Raw genomic sequence first — 23,256 nt, 5'->3', positions numbered from 1 at the left:
AGCATCGTAGAGCTTTGAAACGTCCCCTTAGAAAAATTATAAATGACTGTGCTTAAACTGACACACAATATTTTTAGTGCAACGCAATCTGACATTCAAAAATCCCTACAAAAGAATGGCCCTGACTAACAATAACCTATACCTTTCATGAATCATTTACCTCACAAAAATCTTCGTTACTCAAACTACTGCAATACAGCGTGCGCCAATACCGCCAGCTGAATGAAAGATTCTAACTACTGAAGGCACTAACTACTGATAGGCATAGTTAGCAAATAAAAGATTTTGATAGAGAACGAACAATGTATTTACATTAATAGTGTTCAGAAGTCATCCGTTCATGACATCCAGTCTTACAAATTTACTCTCTCTCTAATGGACACACGTACAGATAATCCGCTCTCAAAACTCCACCATCTCACTCCCCATATCCACCACTGCTGTCGGCTCACCTCCAACTGCTCAAGGCTACGCGCTGTTCACATACAACTGCCCAACACTACAATAGCGAAAATTACAACGAAGCCAACCAGCCACAGACTGCACACAGCACAGCCAGTGATTTTCATACAGAGCGCTACGTGGCGTTACCGACATAAAAACCTCAACAGCCTACTTACAACTTCAACGTCCATAAGATCCTCTAGACTCATTTTTCGTTTCTCTGAGTAATCTCTAGACTTGTTTCATAATTTTGTAAAGTAGATTATTTTTTATTCAAAACAGTAGGTAATAAAATTAAAACTCCTGTATTTTTCCTGCTGCCAAACAAGGCGGATTTTTCCTGTAAGAACGCAAAATAAACGAGCTTCGTTATTGAGCATTAAAAAACTGAGTTTTTAATCATACTTTGGCGGCTTTTTACTACGCCAACACAATTTCTTCAGTCAAAAACGCAGGCTTATTCACAAACGTATCAATAACATTCTACATATCCTACATAGTTTTAGGATCATATTTCTCGGTACTGACGCAGTTCGGGGTGTTTCACGCGTGAAAACAGCGGAACTTCGGTTTTTCTGAAATTTTCGTTATCCGAACAGGTCGCCGTCCGGATCATTTGGGATTAACGGGAGTTTACTGTATTACATCGGTTGCATTCCAGGACACGGATGCACCAGAAATACGAGGGCATTTTATTCAGCCAAGACGTATTTCGAAGTATACTACCTAATTCTTTGGGAACACTTTCTGTCATAGTTTCACTTCTTACCATAAAATAACATCTGCTTCGTAAGAAAGCATTTCTGAGGGAACCCGTAATTTCCATTCATATATTCTGCTACTTAATAGCAATCTGAATCAATTCTACCTACACGACCTGAAGAAAAGCGTAAGATGCATGTTGCTGCCTTTTGAGATCACTAGAACAATGAGAAAACTCGTTTGTTTCGAGATTAAACTGAGCACATACTAACAGTTGAGTAGTCGCCCAGAACAAGCTTGCAACGCTCATTTTTAGAAAAGCTGGCTTTTACACAGAGAAAGGTTAACAGTACTTGGCACAAGGTAGCGATGCTGGAACTGCTGTACACAATCTGTTGTAGGCGATAGACTGACAGGTTTGCGTTGCGCAGAGCAAGGTTGAATCTGTAAGAAAGATGGCGGTCACATCAAGTATACCTCTTACAGTCAGTGCTCAAAAACCAGAGATCACTGTCAGAAAAACACGAGCAGGGCCGAAAAGCGTAAACAACCTGTGAGGACCGGCGTGATGTGAAACGTAAGGGACTCAGGGATGCTGGGAAACTATACATATCAAAGAGGGGGAAAGTAATAGTGGCAAAATCTCCACCAGATGAGGTACGTAGTACAAGGTTGCAACTCATTTTTTCATTGTAATATTATGATACCATAACCTAAAATAACTAGCCTTGTTTGTGACTAGCTAAGCTAATTTTTCTCTGGCCTTTATTGTGAATTATGACCAAGTAGTGCAAACCATATTGCAATGAAAAAGTTATGTAACAATGCGTAACACAGTAACATAACAGAGCACGTGACTTACACCTTTAGGCATTATTCTTTAATCGTTGTCTTCGACTGGATAAATAAGTTTATGTAAGTACAGTATGTATTTATTGAAACACTGTTTCAAAACGTGATTATCGTTTTTTTGCGCACCTAGCAATGTAGACATATTACATTGGATACAAAAACACACTGGTTAAAGACTTCTGTACTTCGAATTACCATCAACAGTCGCCATTGTTAGGACGAAACTGTATTAAACTTGAGGACATTAAAAGAAGAGAGGTTGAACATCTTTGTCGTAGACACTGCAGTTTTCTTTATTTGTTCACACTACCGTCAGGTGACACCGGGTTTGTCAAAAGACGCTGTTTCATGTTTATAACACAACTCCTCGTAGAATACAGAATTTGCAAGAGAAAATGAAAACTTGGGAGTCGTTCTGTGTCAAGAGGGGCAAACATAAAAATCGACATTACACTATACCTGATCATGGGAAGATATGCAAAATCATATACGATCAGTCAAAACAGGAAAGTCATAGTCGCCACAAATCCGGAAAAAGTTGCTTGTCCGCTGGTGTAAATTTAAAAAAGATATTGATATGTTTAGAAAACAACATCCTGAATATAAGTGCAATGAATGCACAAATAGAGCGATTTTGCACTCGTGTTGCAATCTGCGATTTCGTCTGCGTAGAGCAGATTCTTGCTCATATTATGACAGGTTTTATTTGGTTATTATGTCAGCAGAGACAGATGAAAGACAAGCTATTGAAATTCAAGGAAGATTACATCATTCCAACGCTGAAGGGTCTTATAAAGCAATGAAGGAAGACGAAAACAATCATATCTACATTGTACTTTCCGTTGATGTACAGAAAGTATTTTTCTGTCCTGTATTGTCCCACTCCTGCGTATTCTATCAACGGTAGTATTCCTGTTGCAATGAAGCCACACACAATGCTGGAACAAGTGACGGAACAATGTGCTTTTGGCGTGAAAGTGTGGCCAGGCGCGGATCAGCCGAAATTTCTTCGTGAATATTGAAGAACATCGTCTCAAACTATCAACCCCTTGCCCGGGGTGCGAAACAATAATTGGCATATGTTGTCACTTTGGTAATACGTAATAGCTCTGGGATATTTTACGACAGTCAATCAAAAGTTCGTGGTATCAGGTCAGAGTTTTCTACAGTGTGACCGAGACTTTGCCCTGATAGAGCGTCAAAAGACACATACTGTGCAAGTTCCTGAACACTGGGTAGAGGTTATCACTTCAGCAAGGCGATGAAACCTTTCTTCGTATGTGATATGCAGCCTGAGGGCTTTTAAGATTTGAGTGATCTGGAACATTCGCTGAGAAGGTATTCGAATTTATAATAACTTCATCACATTGTATGCTGATATCTGCAGATGATCCAGGAAGAGTTCGCATGAGAATCAGCCACAATGTACTACAACCGTTGCATGCATATTCCACCTTAAAGAAATCACGAGGGGTTCGCAATACATACTGTGTAAGTCCTATAGTGTGCCACTAACTGAAATTCCTTTTCTCTAGTCTCAGCGGTTGCCAATATAAGCAGGAAAGTTGAACGACTTAATGGATATGTATAACTATATTCCAGTGGAACTGAAACAGTTTTATGAAGAAGTGAATGTTGAGTAACATTTTAGTGTACAGATTTCGTTGTAAATGAACTAACGATAATGCATACTATAAGAAATAACTTCCATGACAATTTGCTCTGCGCTGCACATAAAATATTGGCAGATCTATAGTAATTCAGTATTCACAATATTTCATATGAAGATTTTGTTGACTACTGTGGTTAAATACAATCCTTTATATATTGTTGTTTACAACTTTGTCCTTATGCGTAGGTTAAAAACTTGCTCTTTGTGAAGATGTTATTTTTTCCGTTATTTCTTTTTTAATTTACATGTGGCCTTAACAAGTGCTTGTCAGTCAAATGACGAAGTCAGTACAACTGTTTCATTACAATTTTGGCTTTAGAAATATAAACATTTGTGCAATATAATGTTTTTCTTTTTCTTGGAAAAAAATTACTTTTGTCTGTTACAACCTTGTTTTGGGAGGCTATTCAGTTACAATAGCAGTCTGTATTCTGCCGCTCTTTATACTGAATTCAAGATAGTACTACCGGCAATAGTTGCAACATTTGTATGCAAAGGTTCCACACTTCAGAGAGCAGGACGTGATACGTGTCATACACGTAAGTAAGTACGTCACTGGATGTGCGATGTTCCGTGTCTGCAGCCACGAGCGCGTTCAGACGAGACTGGAAATACAACACGACGCTGTCTTCAGCTTTAGAAAGGATATCGACAGGTGAGCCACACATTACGGAACATTTTACGGCCTCGGGTCGGAAACCAGACAGTGTCTACATTCTTCGACCGAAATGCTACGAATTAGATTGCATGTATTACGTAAATTCCAAGCATAACAACTAAGAAAAATAAGTGGAAGACGACTGTCACTGTCAAATAGCAAAGCGGGACTGTGACACACTGCATAACATTTTTTATCACTTAAGAAATTACGCCTCTGCAGACGACACACACACACACACGCGCACGCACGCTCCCTGCTGGAGGAAAGCAACTGAGTGCCGCTTCACGAGCGAGTGTTCCAGGAGTGGCGGGGCAGCGGCTCTGACCTCACGTGATCCCTGATGCCCTCCCCCCCCCCCCCCCCCTTCCCCTCTCCCAGCCGCCAGCAAGAACGCTGCAAGCCGTGACCTTCGCGCTTCCGCCGGCTTCTTTTTCTCTCTCTCTTCCAAGAAGCGAGCAACTGAAGAGCGAGCGAGTCAGTCCCCACTCTGCCTACCCAGCTACGTCACAAGGCTCTACTACAGGCTGTTTCACAACGTCGTACCGGTCCTACCGCGGCGCGCACTTTAACCCTGCTGTTCTGTTCACTTTTACTTGACATATATACTGTTCGGGTCAATATGACCCGACATATCAAAATGCTTTAGAAACATAAATTTTGGTACAGTTTTAGCTATCGACATTGTTGTTCTATTCCAGTACCTTGTTAGTAATAATAATAATAATAATAATAATAATAATAATGGTAATAATAATAATAATAACAATGCATACAACTTTATTGAGGGATATTTTTCATTTAAATATGCACATAAATTTGAAACAACAGACAGTTTCCATTACAGGCATTCAACTTAGAAAGCACTACAGTTTTTCCATACTTCTATTCTTATTGTTGACAGTTTAGACGTAAGTATTGACATTTTCTAACAACAGACAGTTGTCATTACAGATATTCATCTTAGAGCACACTACAGTACAGAACACACTACAGTTTTTTTATTACATTCCAACATAGAAAGCACTACAACTTTAGAATCCTCTCTTCTTACTGATTGTAGTTTAGGCACAAGTATTCACATAAATTTGAAACAACAGAATTTTCAATACAATCATCTTATAAAATACTACAGTTCTTTTCTTACTGCTTGCACTGTGGACACAAGTAGGTTACATGTTTCTTGCAAATATGTTTACTACATTTTCCACACACCATGTTTGTTTTATTGTCATTACTTGATGGACAGAACTTACAGCGTGCACGTTTTGTAGATTTTCTTGTTGTTACCGATTCTGACACACCACCCACATCATTCGGGTTTTGGATGCTTGTGACCATTCTCAAAGAATCTTCTGTTCTTGGGAAATGCGTTCTTGATGCAATATGTTCTTTTATCAGTGACTTTCCAAGTTCCTCCAAGAATATTCTCCTTCTAGTCAATTTGCTTGCATTCCAATTAGGGTCAACCGAAATCCACAAAACGTATGCATTATAAGCAGAAACATCAAGAATATTGTAGAAAACTATCATTGGCCACCTATTACTTTTTCGTTTGCATGTATATGTACCTAATAACTGATCAAGCGTGTCTACAGCACCTTTGGTTGAATTATAGTCCAAAATCATTTTTGGCTTCTTATCAGCCCTGTCACTGATTTCCGCATCATGGTGGAGAGTGCTCATAAGTACAACATTCTTGTGTCTCTTAGGAATATAATTAACCACAGTAGTGTCATTTGTGAAGTAAAATGAAGAGCTGTGTACCTCCTTGTTGGTCATTTTGTGTGGAAGCTCCGGCTTATTTTTCCGTATAGTTCCCAACATAGTCAATTTCCTTTTCAGAAGCAGCTGCCCCAAATTGTACGACGTAAAAAAGTTGTCACACGTGATATTCTGACCACGTAACTCAGAAGTGAGATCAGATACCACCCTCATTCCCTGATTTCTTTCTGGTGCCGCTCCACTCACCTTTCCTGTATAAATTTGGGCTTTCAGTACGTATGAAGTTTTGCTGTCACACATGGTCCATATTTTGATCCCATATTTTGCCGGTTTACTTGGGATATACTGCTTGAATGGACAGCGACCTCTAAATGCTACTAACTGCTCGTCAACAGTAACATTTTCTCCTGGATTATACAGTTTAGGAAGGACCTCTACCCACTTCTCCCAAATACTACGAATTGCGGCAAGTTTGTCAGTACGTCGTCTTTCCTCTCTAGTAGATTTCTTGTCAAATCGCAGGACACGTGATATCTTACAGAATGTTTCATGAGACATGGTTGCTCGAAATATGTTTCGCCCAGTATCTTTATCCCACAAACTTTTTGTAGACTCCCCATGAGATCGATATACACCCGCTAGGAGTAAGAGTCCTAAGTATGCATGGAAAACAGAACCATCAATATCTGTCCACTGTTCACCATAAACTCGCTGCCCTTCAATATTTGTCATCTCTATTATTTCATTTTGAAGCGCTGTGTGAAATACTGCTTCAAATGAACATTTTACATCAGATATTCTGCTGACTGCATACCTGGTAACTCCTGGGGTACTCTTGATGATGTTCGAAGCTGGTAGGCGACCATGTTGTGCTGGTGGATGCAACTGCCATTCTATATTCCCATTTTTAGAAAGAAAAGTCTCTACACTATTTTGTATGGGCTGTGGACTGTCGTAACTGTCATCGGAACACTCGCTTTCAGATGCATTGCTGATGTGATCTTCAAACTCAGAAAGTGATCCTTCATCTGGTGAGGCATTTACTATTTCTTCCAACTCACGATCATTCAATGGTCTCATCGCCATGGTGTCACAAGTCAAACTGGGCAGAAACAAAGCATTCCAATTATTGAGAACTGCCAATTATTATTTCCTGGGGAAAGCAACAAACAAGCCCATTGTTGTGAACGCATGGAGCTTTAGGTGATTGTTGAGAGTAAGTTGGAATGATGCAGTCACTATTCCCACACAACACAACAAAAATAATTTTCGCCATTTCCAGATTTTAGAAATAAATACGAGTTACACTAAACATATTTGTGTCGGGTCATTATGACCCGAACATTACATATGCAACTATTACAGTTGAAGCCCAAACTTCTTAAACTTTTTTAAAACCTTTTAAAACACATGCTGCTCATCCATTTTCAGACAAAGTCACAAAGTTTCATAAATATATATTGGTATTTACATAATGTAAAATAACGTTCATATTCGTTTCGGGTCATATAGACCCGAACAGAACAGCAGGGTTAAAGGTACGTTGTCCAAGACGCGACGCACACTAGCGACTGCGACGGGTCGCTACGTGACGTCAGAGGTTGCCTGCTGCCGCATGCGCAGTTCGAGTTTGGGATGCGACGCGCGACTGTTGCGGCAGCTGCCGCAGCACTGCACCAGCGAGCAGTGTTGCGACGGAAGTCGGACGACACAAAGACGTACGGCTGCCAGAAAGATGTCGAGCCAGTCAAGGAAAACTGAAATGAGCCACTCACAGGATGTGATGCTCTGTGAGCTGGTCTCGCAACATCCTTGCCTTTACGATTTGAAGAACCCTAAATATAGAGACACTATGTTCAGAGACAGAATTTGGGAAGAAATTGGTGCACAGTTGAAACTGGCAGGTGAGTGAAATATATAATATATTCCCATTAATGCAAATTTTTCAGGCCTGTTATGAAAATCATATAATCCATGCAGATGTAGAATTAGAATGATGAAAATGAACTTGAAGGGCAATTTTCGCATTACTCTTTTTTGTGACGATAAAAACTGAAAACGGCAAGTACATTACAAAATGAACAATCTAAAGTACAACGAGAAAGTTACATTTTACAATACCTTCACTTTGAAAGTAAACGGTAGATTGGTATCTTGAAGATACTTTCTAGTTGTGAAAAACCACCACCAGATTGTTGTACAGCTTTCTGTAATCGATAGATGTTCGTTTTTGAGGAAGGCGTTTCTCAACAGATTGCGCAAACAGTTTGCTGCAATAAGTAATTTGTCACATTCACTTCAATTCATTGGTAGCAGATGGTGCTCAAAAAACTTGTGCCAAAAGTGCACTACTGTTTTACAAGGCCCTTCTGGTCTGACACAGTTCACAATTGAAATTCGTCGTTTGTAAATCCTGGAGTCATCTTTTGAGTGCAGCTTGGCAAGATTATATGTTCGTCTCATCAATAACGATGTATGCTGTCAGAATATAAGAATATGGAAGTTCATTTGGATGGGAATAAAGAATCAGTCGGCTATGAAAGTTGCCTTAGCTTGTTCCAAAAGTTTCTGCATGGGAGAAACTGACAAGTATAATTTGGGGAAATTTTGTAAACAAGCACAGACATTATTTCTTCCACATTTATGCTAGTGTATACTGTAGACGTTCAGAATGAAAATTCTAGAGATGTTTAAGGTGTAACCCTATCTTGTCAAAAACTGGAAACAATGCAATGACGCTAGCTTGCGCTTATTGTTAATAAACTTATCTTTCATTGGAATTTTAGGTGAAATGTGCAAAAACACATGGAGGAATATTCGGGACTCGTATCAGAGAAATAAACGAGAAAGAAAGCTTGGAACAGGTTCAGATGCCTCAGCAAAACCAAGAAAATGGGTTCTGCTTGATCACTTGGCTTTAAGAAACCTACATTTCGTGGCATTTTAAATGAAATTGTCAAGAGCATATGGAGAAATATTAGTAACTCATACCGCAGAAATATATGACGTAAAATGGTTTCATTAGGTCCAAATGTGTCAGCGAAACAAAACAAATGCATTCTCTATCGTGTGATGACCACACGATTCTCGTTGCGCGTCGACAGAACTGGCGGCTAGTCGCGACGCTCCCGGAGATATATGAGCCCAAATCTCGGAAACGGAGATCGATATAATTCTGATCTCAACTTTAAAAATAATTTCGATATGTTAGCTTCTTTTCATCGGCAACGATGTATGACCTAACGCGAACCATACGTAAAGTAGCCAGCGACCACATTTTTCACTGTACACAATTCAAATTTTATGCAGTAGGTTACTTGTAAATTAAGTGTCGGAATAACTGTGACGAATATCGGAAAAATAGACACCTCATTATCAAGCTGTGATTTGAAACTGTAAGATACGCAAACATAAATTTTTTGTGCCTTTTACTTTCCTCACAATTGATAGAGAAGTAATATACACCGAAAAAACACGCAAAACCGGAAGAGATACTTTTCAATTTTTTAAAGTAAAAGGAGAATCTGTATCGAAATACTAACTCTGGGAGCCGATGTAACTTTGTTGCATTAACATACAGTATTTTTTACAGCAAGAAAATCGGAATTCTTATTTTTCTTATGTATTTGAATCCGCCGCCGCCGACCGGAGCTTGGGAAACAGCGGCGACTCCAGTCGTGTTGCGGCCGTGTCGCCGTCAGCCAGGGTGGGAAAAGAGGAGGGGGCAGCGTCGCAGTCGCAGCCAGCTGTCGCGTCTTGCACAACGTAACTTAAATCTGTGGCAACGCCGTGTACAGATACGTTCCGGCGGCGTTCATTTTTAGACAAATGTGTTAAGACTATAAGGAATAAAAAAGACGATAGCTTCTTCCGAAATGCAACATTATAGTGTAAATAACATTAACATAATGTAAGTCAGAATTCTACTACAAACATAGAACCGAATGCCTGTTCATGTCATTGTATGTTCCTCTAATGCTATTCGTATAACGAATCCCATATAGTGCAGTCAATCTGTAGAATTTAAGGTTTGTTCCTACTTTGTGTTTCTACTAAAAGTTAGAAGTTTCCTTAGAAGGGCTGCGTTGAAACTTAACAATTCTTCGCGTTCCTTCCTTATGTATCCTATTATGGCAAGGCTGACGTTTCCATAAATTGCAGCCCTTTGATTGGGACTGGTAAAATTAGCGAACAGTTCTTTCTGTGTCGCCTCCTCACACACGCTGTTATAGCGTTAGAGGCGACTGAACGCTCGTCACTCCGCAGATACCTCCTCTTCGTTTTCTGCACATTTTCTTGCAATGCAGGGCGATTATCCATCACTTCCGGACACCTAAGTATATCAGTGAGTATACAGAGTTAACTGACTGACACTGGAAACTACGATCCCCGAACAGAAACAACGTATATCACTGCACGCCGATCTACACCGCTGAACAGGTAACGGGTAACTGATTTTGGGTGCCCCTGTAGGCCAGTGACAGCGTTCTTCCGGGAAGGGCCACTTCCCCCACCAAAAGCGCTGCTCGCTCTTCGGTTTACAGACAGACTATAGCACAGTCAACGCCTCCTGTGACATCCCGAATAAGCCCTTCCGTCCTCCACTTGCCTCTGACTAGTAAGTCCGCTCAGTCTCTTTCACCAGCGACAGGGAAGACCCTAGTCCAATGTTTTGACACGAATCCCTGCTTTGCAGTGCAACGCTAACGATGCTTGGCACAATAGACCTCCACTTTTGACGAATACGGAAATTACCTACACTATGCCGTATGTGCAAATCGGATACGATCGTCCAGTCTCAAGTATTGTCCCGTTTTTTGAGGCTCAAAAATTTGTCCCGATTTTTTTTTTTTTAAACAAGCAATTTGTCCCGATTTTCAAGGATTATTTTCAGACATTCGCAAAGTGGTTAAAATATTTTCTGAGTGTCGATTTTATAAACTATCAATTGAAACTGACATTCCGTACGTTGGTACCCCCTGATAATGTACAGCCTAAGCACTATAGTTGTTGCGTACTCTTATTTTCTTTGCTTTTACTTGCCATTGTTGTCAGCACTCGGTATCAGTTTCGTGAAGTGCTAGCACGTCGTGGCGATGCAGAAACGAAAATCAAAGTGTTCGGAAGAGCTTCAGAGGAAATTTCCTTGCTTCACTGCTACAGACAATGACTGTTCAGCAAAATGTAACGTATGTAACTGTGCTGTTATCCGTGTCTCATGGTGGTGCTGCAGATCTCAAGCATCATATGGAATCAGAGAAAGACAGGAAGAATCTTCGGCCTGCCGGAGTCGCCGAGCGGTTCTAGGCGCTACAGTCTGGAACCGCGCGACCGCTGCGGTCGCAGGTTCGAATCCTGCCTCGGGCATCGATGTGTGTGAAGTCCTTAGGTTAGTTAGGCTTAAGTAGTTCTAAGTTCTAGGGAACTGATGACCTCAGAATTAAGTCCCACAGTGCTCAGAGCCCTTTGAACCATTTTTGAAGAATCTTCGATCGGCAGGTTCCTCGCAAAAAATGACGAGATATTTTGTAACTTCAAATACACAGGAACAGAAAAACGTAGCTGCAGCAGAAGGAACCCTGTCATTCCAAGTTGTTAAACACCGCCAAAGCTATCGTTCTAATGACTGCAGTGTTCAACTAAACAAGAAAAATCTTCCTGATTGTAAGATTGCAGAAAATGTTTCGTGTGGAAGAACAAAGTGTGAAGCAATTATCAACAATGCTATAGCTCCGCATTCCCAGAAACAGGTAATAGCTGCCGTAAACAGTGCAAAATACTTTTCAATATCTACTGATGCTAGCAACCATGGGCATCAGAAAATTTTTCCTGTGATAGTTCAGTATTTTTCTGTAAGTGAGGGTTGACTGCAGACGAAATTGCTTGATCTTGATGAAGTGCAGAACGAAAAGTCCGAAACAATTTCCAATTATCTTCCTCATGTTATACAGTCATTCAGTATCATCTCAAAGTGTTTGCATTTGGTGCAGACAATACAAACTATAATTTTGGGGGGGTTAATGAAGAAAGTGGGTAATAATGTTTTCACACATCTCAAAGAAAAATTAAAAAACTAACATTGTTGGCATAGGTTGTCTAGCACATGTTGTTCATAACACACTTTGAAGTGCTTGTGATGTTTTACCTGTTGACATTGACTGCATTGTCATGACGTTGTACAACTATTTTCATATTTTTTCTATTCATGTTGCAGAACTCACTGAATTCTGTGAGTTTGTTGGTGTCACTTGCATAAATTTACTTTCCTTTTCCAAAACAAGGTGGCTTTCATTGTTGCTAGCCATAGAAAGGATCTTGAAAATGTATGAACCTTTCAAATCTTACTTTTTGTCACAGTCTAACTCAAAGTACCCTATAAATCCTATAAATGAATTATTTACTTTTTGTACATTCACAAATGAGTGTTTTCCAACAATCCATTCTGAGCATCGAGGAACAGAATAATTCCATATGCGAAGTATTAGCCGTCTTAAATAAAGCTTTGACAAGTCTAAATTCAAGGAAACATGAACATTTTGCACCACTAAGTGTAAAAAAACTGCTGAATGATTGTGATGACCAGTCTGTTAAGAAATTTGACATAGCAGTATCAACGTTTTATGATGCTTCAGTAGACTATTTATCCTCATGGTTACAGGGAATAGCTGAGTTTTCTGTAATCTCATGGATGATGCTCACAGAACCACCAGAATGGTCAGTAGTTGAAAATACTTTAATGTGGCTAAACGAAAAGGGCATTCTAGTAAATGACAGCCTCTTATTTGATGAAATAGTTCATATACGGTCATTTGTAAAACAACAATTGGAAACAGACAGTGAACAATGGAATCAGTTGATGGCACATGAAAAATGGTGTACGTTTTTCAGATCTTGCCAGTGTAATGAACAGTTCAGAGAATCGCTTAATATAGCGCAGTACTTCTTTTCACTCCCTACCCACAATGCAAATGTTGAAAGAGTTTTCAGCTTACAGATGAGAGGAATAGATTTACGGTGAGGAGCGTTAAGTGTATTTTACTGACCTGTTTAAACTTCAGTAAATACAGTTGCACTGACTTCTATTCATACCTATTAGGCAAACCTGAGTTGCTGAATGAAATTTCATCTTCGAAGAAACATGATTGCAGTGTGGAATCCACAAAACTGCAAATTCCTTGTGTTCACTAAGAACTTTTTTGTAGCGATTGTTACTGTATGTCTTTCTACACTCTGTGTTATAAATGTTACATTTCTTAGTAAGTAAATTTCTGAAAACTACACACACACACACACACACACACACACACACACACAAATATCAGTGAAGGCTATATTTGCAGAGGAAGAAGAAATGGTAGCATTAAAAGTGATATTTAACGAGAAATAAAAATTGTCCCACTTTTTGGCCAAGAAAATGTATGAAAGTCCCACTGTTGCCCGAAGAAAATATGGTCACCCTAGTCTCAAGCAAATCTTACGTTCAGAACGTATCCCTAAAGACTATTTTCGCTTATAGCACTACAAGTACCTTTAACTCGAAATGGTCGCCGCTTGAAGTTTCCATAGTTTTATTTTGATTTCAGTACTACAGAGAAGCTGATAGGTTGTAAGTACACAACATAATTAATTCGTATCAGCTGGCCATTCAGAACATTTTACCGATTCAGTTTCTGTTGGCTGAATTGTATCCATCCAGGAACTTACGTTTTACCGTCTATTCCCTTGTGTTGCGCCGAGCACGACGGCCGGAATTGTTATTTTGTGGCAGCAGTTATCTGCAGTAAACGTCGTTTCTGCGCCAGTCATTTTTAACAGTTCCCAGTAAGCGGCTGTTATCTGTGCTGTGATTCGTTGATGCAGAAGAGACTGACCAGTCCCGTATTCAGTTTTATACTACCGGAGCACTGGTGCCACATTTAGTGGCTTTGTACTGAACATGAGTGCAAGGGAAAAAATCCCTCGAAAACCCGTAGTTATAGGTACGAAATCTTACAATATAACAGCGCAAAATATCGCTATACGACAAGGCCACGCCCGCAAACTGCACTTACTTTAAGGTCAAATACTTAGTTTAATTTTTGCTGCTTCAAACCAACTACAGTAAGAAGCCAACCGAACTACATTAAGAAACTAACTACATTAAGAAACTAACTACATTAAGAAACTAACTACATTAAGAAACTAACTACATTAAGAAACTAACTACATTAAGAAACTAACTACATTAAGAAACTAACTAAAAAGAAACTAACTACATTAAGAAACTACACTCCTGGAAATGGAAAAAAGAACACATTGACAACGGTGTGTCAGAACCACCATACTTGCTCCGGACACTGCGGGAGGGCTGTACAAGCAATGATCACACGCACGGCACAGCGGACACACCAGGAACCGCGGTGTTGGCCGTCGAATGGCGCTAGCTGCGCAGCATTTGTGCACCGCCGCCGTCAGTGTCAGCCAGTTTGCCGTGGCATACGGAGCTCCATCGCAGTCTTTAACACTGGTAGCATGCCGCGACAGCGTGGACGTGAACCGTATGTGCAGTTGACGGACTTTGAGCGAGGGCGTATAGTGGGCATGCGGGAGGCCGGGTGGACGTACCGCCGAATTGCTCAACACGTGGGGCGTGAGGTCTCCACAGTACATCGATGTTGTCGCCAGAGGTCGGCGGAAGGTGCATGTGCCCGTCGACCTGGGACCGGACCGCAGCGACGCACGGATGCACGCCAAGACCGTAGGATCCTACGCAGTGCCGTAGGGGACCGCACCGCCACTTCCCAGCAAATTAGGGACACTGTTGCTCCTGGGGTATCGGCGAGGACCATTCGCAACCGTCTCCATGAAGCTGGGCTACGGTCCCGCACACCGTTAGGCCGTCTTCCGCTCACGCCCCAACATCGTGCAGCCCGCCTCCAGTGGTGTCGCGACAGGCGTGAATGGAGGGACGAATGGAGACGTGTCGTCTTCAGCGATGAGAGTCGCTTCTGCCTTGGTGCCAATGATGGTCGTATGCGTGTTTGGCGCCGTGCAGGTGAGCGCCACAATCAGGACTGCATACGACCGAGGCACACAGGGCCAACACCCGGCATCATGGTGTGGGGAGCGATCGCCTACACTGGCCGTACACCACTGGTGATCGTCGAGGGGACACTGAATAGTGCACGGTACATCCAAACCGTCATCGAACCCATCGTTCTACCATTCCTAGACCGGCAAGGGAACTTGCTGTTCCAACAGGACAATGCACGTCCGCATGTATCCCGTGCCACCCAACGTGCTCTAGAAGGTGTAAGTCAACTACCCTGGCCAGCAAGATCTCCGGATCTGTCCCCCATTGAGCATGTTTGGGACTGGATGAAGCGTCGTCTCACGCGGTCTGCACGTCCAGCACGAACGCTGGTCCAACTGAGGCGCCAGGTGGAAATGGCATGGCAAGCCGTTCCACAGGACTACATCCAGCATCTCTACGATCGTCTCCATGGGAGAATAGCAGCCTGCATTGCTGCGAAAGGTGTATATACACTGTACTAGTGCCGACATTGTGCATGCTTTGTTGCCTGTGTCTATGTGCCTGTGGTTCTGTCAGTGTGATCATGTGATGTATCTGACCCCAGGAATGTGTCAATAAAGTTTCCGCTTCCTGGGACAATGAATTCACGGTGTTCTTATTTCAATTTCCAGGAGTGTAACTACATTAAGAAACTAACTACAGTAAGAAACTAACTACAGTAAGAAACTAACTACAGTAAGGTCAGCACTGTGGATTACCACACAAAACTGTGAATAGACTTGACACCACAGTAGCTTTGTTTAGTCCTGACGGAAATATTTCGTTCGAGAAATGCCACGTTAATCAAATTTTGCATGAAATTATAAAAACTGCGCCATTCCTCATGTGAAGACTGGCTATTACATTTCGTACTGTGAGAATGGATACTGCTACACCTGTTATTACACTTTTTTCAAGACCTCCTAGGTGGTGCCTGCACATGTTGGGACAGTATTTGACCGCAGTGTCGGCTCCTCTATCCTGACTGTACTGGACCGGCGTAAGGGGTCGTGGGTTCTCTCCGAGCAGTTCCTCTCCTGTTCAGAAATCCGCGCCTCGCCGCGGTGTGTGAGAATGTGGAGATGTATCTGTCAGGCCACGGCCACACAGAACGCGCCTGGATTTTTCTTCCCATTTTTAATTATTATTCATTATCGTTGTTTTAGCTTTGCCACCACTCGTTCACAGCCGCCGATAAACTGCTGTAAAGATAATAAACATCGAAGACTTCATTAACAAAAAAAAAATGAAAAATCGACTCCCTCAATATCGTTTCAAATAACAATTTCTCCTAATTAATTTTGGGTCTCAAAGAAAAATATTTCGGAAGACCCGTACACGAAAGAGATTACAAAGATGAAAGTAATTCTCTTTCAGCCGCATTAGAGAGTACCCGACCACAGATACAATTTGCATGTTTTGCGTCTATCTACATGCTAATGATCATTTGCATATTTTTTATGTGAACAAGTAAAAACAGGAAATAATTTGTACAGGCGATAGGTATAAAGAAATATTCAATACTAATTTACATACTAGGAAAAGATACAGAAATATCTGTTTGAGACTGATAAATTAGACTGAAAGTATATCTCTGACTTGGTAGTTAACTTTAATGCTAGGAGTTGGAAAAATTTACTTGACTAAAGAAAATGGTTCAAATGGCTGTAACCACTACGGGGCTTAACATCTAAGGCCATGAGTCCCCTAGACTTTAGAGCTACCTAAATGTAACTAACCCAGGGACATCACACACGTCCTTGCCCGAGGCAGCCGCGTGGTTCCCGACTGAAGCGCCTGGAACCGCTCGGTCACAGCGGCCGAGGGCGTGAAGGTCGAGGGCGTATTCTGATTAAAGTGTAAGTTGTGCAGTATTTGCTATCACTAGATTTGCCTAAGTATTCAGCTTGCCGATTTTATGTAAGACCAAAAGTTCTTTTAATTATTAGTCAGACAGGTTGACAGTACTGTATTTACAAATTCTTCAAATAATATAGTTAATATCTACGCACACGACATGCCTCCAGGGATACTCCTGACAATGTTAACAATCAAAGTACTCCTGTGCTTCTCCAGTTAATCACTGGAACGCTTAATATTTCATTCACAGAATGTACTAGCACTTCTGTAATAACTGATCACACAGGGCCAAAACTATGTAGTGACTTCAAGGCTAATATCTACATTGCCTACATTACCAGCTGCAATCTTGCTGTAAGCTATCAACGATTACGTACGTAAATGGTGAGTATACGCCTGCTTGAATCGGACCTATGTTACTCCTTTCCAGTACACTATTCATTAAGTACGTACATGCAACCCAACGCAGTTTAGCCCCTGACTGACGTTCTCAACGACAAAGACCCACGTATCGTTAACAGGTAGCGTGTGTTCGAATTCTACAATTAAATCTAGAACTTCATTTTGTGCAGAATCAAGTACGAAAAATAAATACACCAATGGCTTTATTCTTCCTGCAAAATAATGCTGAGTAGTTTATATATCATAGTGTTTTGTAACACGTATGGTGTTGCTATTCATTAACTTGCTCTCAGTGTTGCTATTCACTAACTTGTAATTCACGTCCTACAGTTTACTTATAGTATCCATTATCTGAAATTCCAATTACAACATACGGAGTGCCATAGTAACTGATATACAGTTCTTAGGGCAAATAGACCTCTACCATATCGCTGACTAGTACACATAATGTACATAATTTTCGTTACCGCTCACGAATGATTCTGCTTCTCGTTTATTTATTTTTCATTGAAGTCTTACTGAATCTCTAGTCGAGTTCACTGTTGCCTTTCATTTAGTAGTGTGGGGTCCGAACACAAAACTCCGACGTAGTAATTTGCACGAGAAAATTTACTCGATAATTTCACATCTCCAGAGAAAAACCGATCGTGAAGATTTGATATTTTGTACAGAAACGAATATTCTTTTAAATGGCGGTTAACGCAAGTACTGGTGAGCTTTTGAAAGCTATGTGACAACGGATTTTTGAAAATCGGAAACCGGTAATGGTTTTGTGTAAGTAAACTGTGCATATCATTCTCGTGGATGACTGCTGTACTTAAGTTATAATGTTTATAATTCTACTACAGCCTAGTTTCTCATGATATTTGTTTTCTAGAATGTAGCGAGAGATAGCGGGCTTCAGTGCACTATTATTTCCACTATAGTGTGTGTCGAATCAACATCGATATTTTTCAGATGGCCATTAGTAATCGATGTGTGTTGCCACTGCATTGAAAAGCACGTTTCGTAAAAAGTTCAACGGGATTATTCGTGATATTCAGAAGCCGTACTGGATGTTACCGACAACTAGCGTCGTAAGTATGCACGACAATATTCTTCAGATCCATTTGTCACTTTTTAGGCCACTCGGGCAATGGGTTAAGGAAAATTTGAAAGCACACGAAAAACGGGAACTTAGTAGTAAGACGCAGCAAAACAGCAAACGAAACACAACCGTGGACGGAGCATCCCGGTCTGTATCCGTCTGGGACGTGTGGAGACTGCCGCGGGGCCCGTGCCCACGTGTCAGAGGCGTACGAGGCTGGCTGCACCGATGGCTCTCCGTGCAAAGGCTGCGTGCGTCTCGTGCACGCGGGAAGTTACACAGGTGTAAACGTACCTTTGCACGAGGGACGAACGGTGCCCAATACTGAACATGCCGATTGCTACTATATTTCAATCCATGACATCAAACCGGACATAAAACACTCTTCGAAATTTAAATGCGTAAAATACGTGCCACAGCAAGACTCGTTACTACAACATTCCATTTCTTTGGCTCCGCTAACTGACAACCTTACTGTAACCTGTCAACCTAGCCTATACCTCGGGCTATGCAACAGATCACTTTTCCACTACAACGTACGTAACAAAAAATAATAAAGCAGCCATGTAAACGTCACTGTCTTCTCCTGTATCCGTGTGTACATATATGACGTCACAAAGCACATCATTACGCCACGGGGCAACGACGAAGCCCGGTATAGGTACCTACGACCTGCTGCAGTTTGGACAGCCGCCTGTACTGGAAATACAGGTATTTGCAGAACCTAACGAATCTTGATATTTTAAGAAAAGTGAAACATACGGCGGAAGTCTGAGACAACTGCAGATTTTTAACCGACTAACTACTAAATGGTATATGACAAAATGGACCGCAAAGGTGTCAGTGAAATTTTCACGAATCGCTTTTTTCTTCAACGGAGACTTGGCAGAATCGGGTGGTCGTAAGTAATATGCAGCCACTCACCGAGGTCCAGTGTGGTCTGCAGTTTTCGCACGGCAACGAAACTTGGCAGTTACGCTAATGCGTAAATGTGAAACCAGTTTGGACCGAAAAAAAATTAGTTCCAATTTTGGGTACCAGGTGCGAATCTGTCGCTGTGCAACATCTCGCCGAAGTCTCTGGTGCTCATACTGAACAAATTGAGCAGGTGGCGGTTAAGAAGAAGCTCAACATTCTGCCTTTCTCACTTGTTTGACCCTTCCTGCCCACGTTCCGTTGCCAATCCATTACATATGGAAAAATTTCTGTACGTCTTTCTTTCATCCATAGCACTACTTGGTCGCAACATTGGAAACAATTTCTTTCCAGTGTAAATCGGTTTCGCATAGGCGCACTAGTACACCGTGTTTCGCTGCCATACATAAGGTACAGTCCACACTGGACCTCTGCGAGTATCTGAACTTCACACTGTGATCACCCCGTGGTACAGTAGCGTTACTTCCCACGGTGGGTGCCGTCAGCAACGCGTCATGGCGATACCCCGCCACCGCCTCCACGTGAGTCACGTTTACAGCCAGCCCAAGTACCATGTGAGACACCACACTATGGAATATTTTGCTGATGGACAAAACACCGAAAGAATTAAAAGCACCCAAAAACAATGTACACATTCCTAAGCCACACTAGTGACCTTACTCCCTTATTATGGGCAATCGATGTGTGTCTCAAAGCGCAGATCCCACACATTCGCGATAAAATTTTTTTTGACATCGCGCGTCCTGTGCCGCGATTGGATGAGGGGAGCGAACTGGACAGTCGCTGTTGATCTACCCATCTGCGAAGTTAAAAATGAAAATTTTATAGTTTTGAACTCAAATTTCCGTTTTATGGCGATGTGCAGTGTAACACACATTTTCAGCACTTTGTCATGCTAAAGTGTCGGTAAATGTGACGTCAGTGACTTACCATCAATTACAGGTAAGGCTTCTGTAACAGTACGTGGCTAAACGAAGTATTTACTATAGGTTTCAGTCAAATATAACTAGCAAATACCTCCACAAACGTAATGCTATCGTGATTCAGTCCTCTGTCGGAAACTAATAACAAATCTACCTCGATTCTCCCAATTATAGCACAGGAAATGGCACAAATTAAATCTAAATTCTGCCATCGTTATAGACTGCACATAAAAATTTACACTGCACTTTAATCGTGTCACATAAGATACGAATAATGATGAAGCACGATTCCGACAACTTTTCTGCACAACAAGCCGCACAGAACACGACGCGTCTCAAATATCTCTGATGCCTATCTTTGTCGACACACCAGGCTATGTTATCAGACGAATATTAACACGAGAACAGCCAAACAAAGCGACGAAGTGTCGTATAGTGCAAAAAAAAAAGTGTGGTGTGTGATCGCTTCCCTTTCACCAGCAAATCTCAAAAGACGGGACGTGACGTCACAGAACATAAAATAAAACCATTCCTATTCGCTTTATTATCGAACGACAATCATTTCGATAACTTCTCAAGAATTCGCCAACTACTAACCAAATCGTCGCCTCATTCTAACCAGGATATTGGGGAAAGCGCTCGTGCATCACAACGTTAATTCCATAAAATTGTAAAATACTGAAATGAACGCGAGAGCTGCGTTTCATCCCCAGAAGCGTGTCGGCATGGCGTCACGAGTTCTGATTCGCGAGTGGACTACAGGATTCGGAACGCCCACGCACAAAACAGCTTCCGACGACTGGTTGCTTCGCAGATGAGTTAACGTGTGTAATATCCGACCTTGAGCATGTAAGCGAGAAGTTAAGGAACGGCTTGGAATTATTCTTTACATGTGTTCTAAGTCGCCAAGTGCTCTCATTCTGAAACACAGGCTGAATACAGTCTGAGCAGTTTGCGCTCCTTTTTAAACAAAAGCAAGTTTATCGCGCGGGTAAATGTTTGAGACGTAATATCTCCTGGCGTGTGTGTGCCGTACGATCATATAATTTTGCAAATAATTTCTATGGGGTGTGGGGATACCGTCTGCAAACTGTGTTGCGAATACAGTTTGTACTAATACATTAAAACGTTATGTCTGATGCCTAAGCTGACTGCATGAAAATGTGCTAGTCACGTGTGTGTGTGTGTGTGTGTGTGTGTGGCGGGGGGAGATTAGCGAAAATTAACTCAAGTATTTGAAATGCTGTCTGGAGTTTGTTGCGAGCCGCTGACTGCTCTTGTTCTGAAATACTGGCTGAATGACGTCAGCGTATTTCAGCGCAGTGTGTTACGTTACCTCGCGACAAGCCGAGTTTCCAACTGTGATACTTTTCTTACTGTGTGAAGCCCTTCAAGTCAGATTACACCTCTGAATGAGTACATTACGACACCATTTTAGAAGTTTAAAGTCGGCCAATGTAGGCGAAATATTGAAAAGTAAATTTCTGTCAGCCATGCAAGCTGCTAGATGGGCAAACTGCAATCGCCCTCGGCTTGCGGGCTGGCGCTCCAGTATTACAGACAACTGCTGGAATCAGTGCTGGAAGACGCCACGTCGCACTAAAACTCACTCAGCCCCAAGTGCTGACTTCGATGGTTTTCCCATACTTGCGTTATTTCGTTGCAGTGTCGTAATTAGGAACGCTTGGCTTTCGTTTTGAACAACTGTGGTTCGAGAATTCTCTTGGAATCGACACTGGCACATCGAAACACTACCCGAATGAATGTGGCGCTATCTTCCGCTCCACGTTAATCTCGCTCAAGTTATCAGCGGTTAAACGACTGTAACAATGCGATAAATAACGATTAGTAAATTATTAAAAATTTGACACGCTAATTTATCACACTATTCTCCATCCCTTTTTTCGCACTGATTTTAATTTTTTGGAGTAAGACAATGTATTAGACAAGAGTAGTTCGTTGACGTTGCTCTGTCGCGAGTTACGCGGCAAACCATAGTAAAGCGTGCAGAACAGGATCCGCAGCTCACAAGTAATCCAGCAGAGGCCAGCTGCCCGCCTTACCTCTCTCTGGTATCCTCGCCGAGGTGCGACACTGCTTCGCACGCTGTCACCCGACTGGCTGATCCGTCAGAACTGCGCCGGTGCCTTGCTGCAGGGGAAGCAGATAGGGGCCGCCTCGCCAGCCATTGTGGTGGGGCAGCGGCTCTGACATCACGTGGCCCCTCCCCTCTCCCCCGGCTCTGACGTCATGCGACCCCTCCCCCCTCCTCTTACCCCACGCAACGAACGCTGCAAGCCCTGACTTTCTCGCTTCGTGTAGTTTTTTTTATTTTTTTCCAAGAAGCAAACACACGCAACGCTTCCTGGGACAGACCGCTGCAATCCGAATACGTAATTTCAGTCTTCCGCTTGCCTCTACGTCCGCTCAACATTCTTCAGTAACAACACGACGAATCGTAAGCGCCTGAGGCCCTGCTTTGCACTTTAACGCAAACGATGCTTTGCACAGTCCACCTCTCTTTTTGGTCAATACAGAAATTATCTACACAGGGCCACGTGTGTAAACGTTCAGATTTATCCTTAAACATTTTAGCTGCACTTCATTACAAGTCCTTTTAACTCGAAATGGTCGCCGCTTCTATTTTCCATAATTGTTTTGATTTCAGTCTTACAGAGAATCTGATAGGTCACAAGTAAACAAAGTAATTAATTAGTAGAGGTTAAATTTTTCTGTCTGCTCCTTTATGCTGCGCCAAGTAAGATTGCCGGAACGGTTATTTTGTGGCAGCAGTAAGCGTCATTTTGGCACTGGTTACTTATAAGAGGGCGTTATCTGTGCTGTGATTGGCTGAGGCAGAATACACCGAGCAGTCGCCGTATTCGGTTTTATATTACCGGCGCTTTGATGCCGCATTTGCTGACTTTGTATTGAAACTTAGGT

At 41.9% G+C, this 23,256-nt stretch overlaps 1 protein-coding gene across 1 annotated transcript in view; it reads right to left on the bottom strand.

Moving 5' to 3' along the window:
• LOC126213100 (speckle-type POZ protein-like) overlaps nucleotides 1–22,449 on the bottom strand; it is an 89,483-nt gene extending 67,034 nt beyond the window's left edge. Inside the window, exon 1 of the mRNA XM_049940702.1 lies at nucleotides 22,377–22,449. The gene's annotated coding sequence lies outside the window, so the exon portion shown is untranslated. The remainder of the gene's footprint in view (nucleotides 1–22,376) is intronic.
• Nucleotides 22,450–23,256: the final 807 nt, after the last annotated feature.

Source organism: Schistocerca nitens, chromosome 11 (assembly GCF_023898315.1).
Source record: "Schistocerca nitens isolate TAMUIC-IGC-003100 chromosome 11, iqSchNite1.1, whole genome shotgun sequence".
In the NCBI taxonomy this organism is placed as follows: domain Eukaryota; kingdom Metazoa; phylum Arthropoda; class Insecta; order Orthoptera; family Acrididae; genus Schistocerca; species Schistocerca nitens.
The sequence above is the reverse complement of the archived record's forward strand: the minus strand, read 5'-3'. Positions and strand labels throughout refer to the sequence as shown.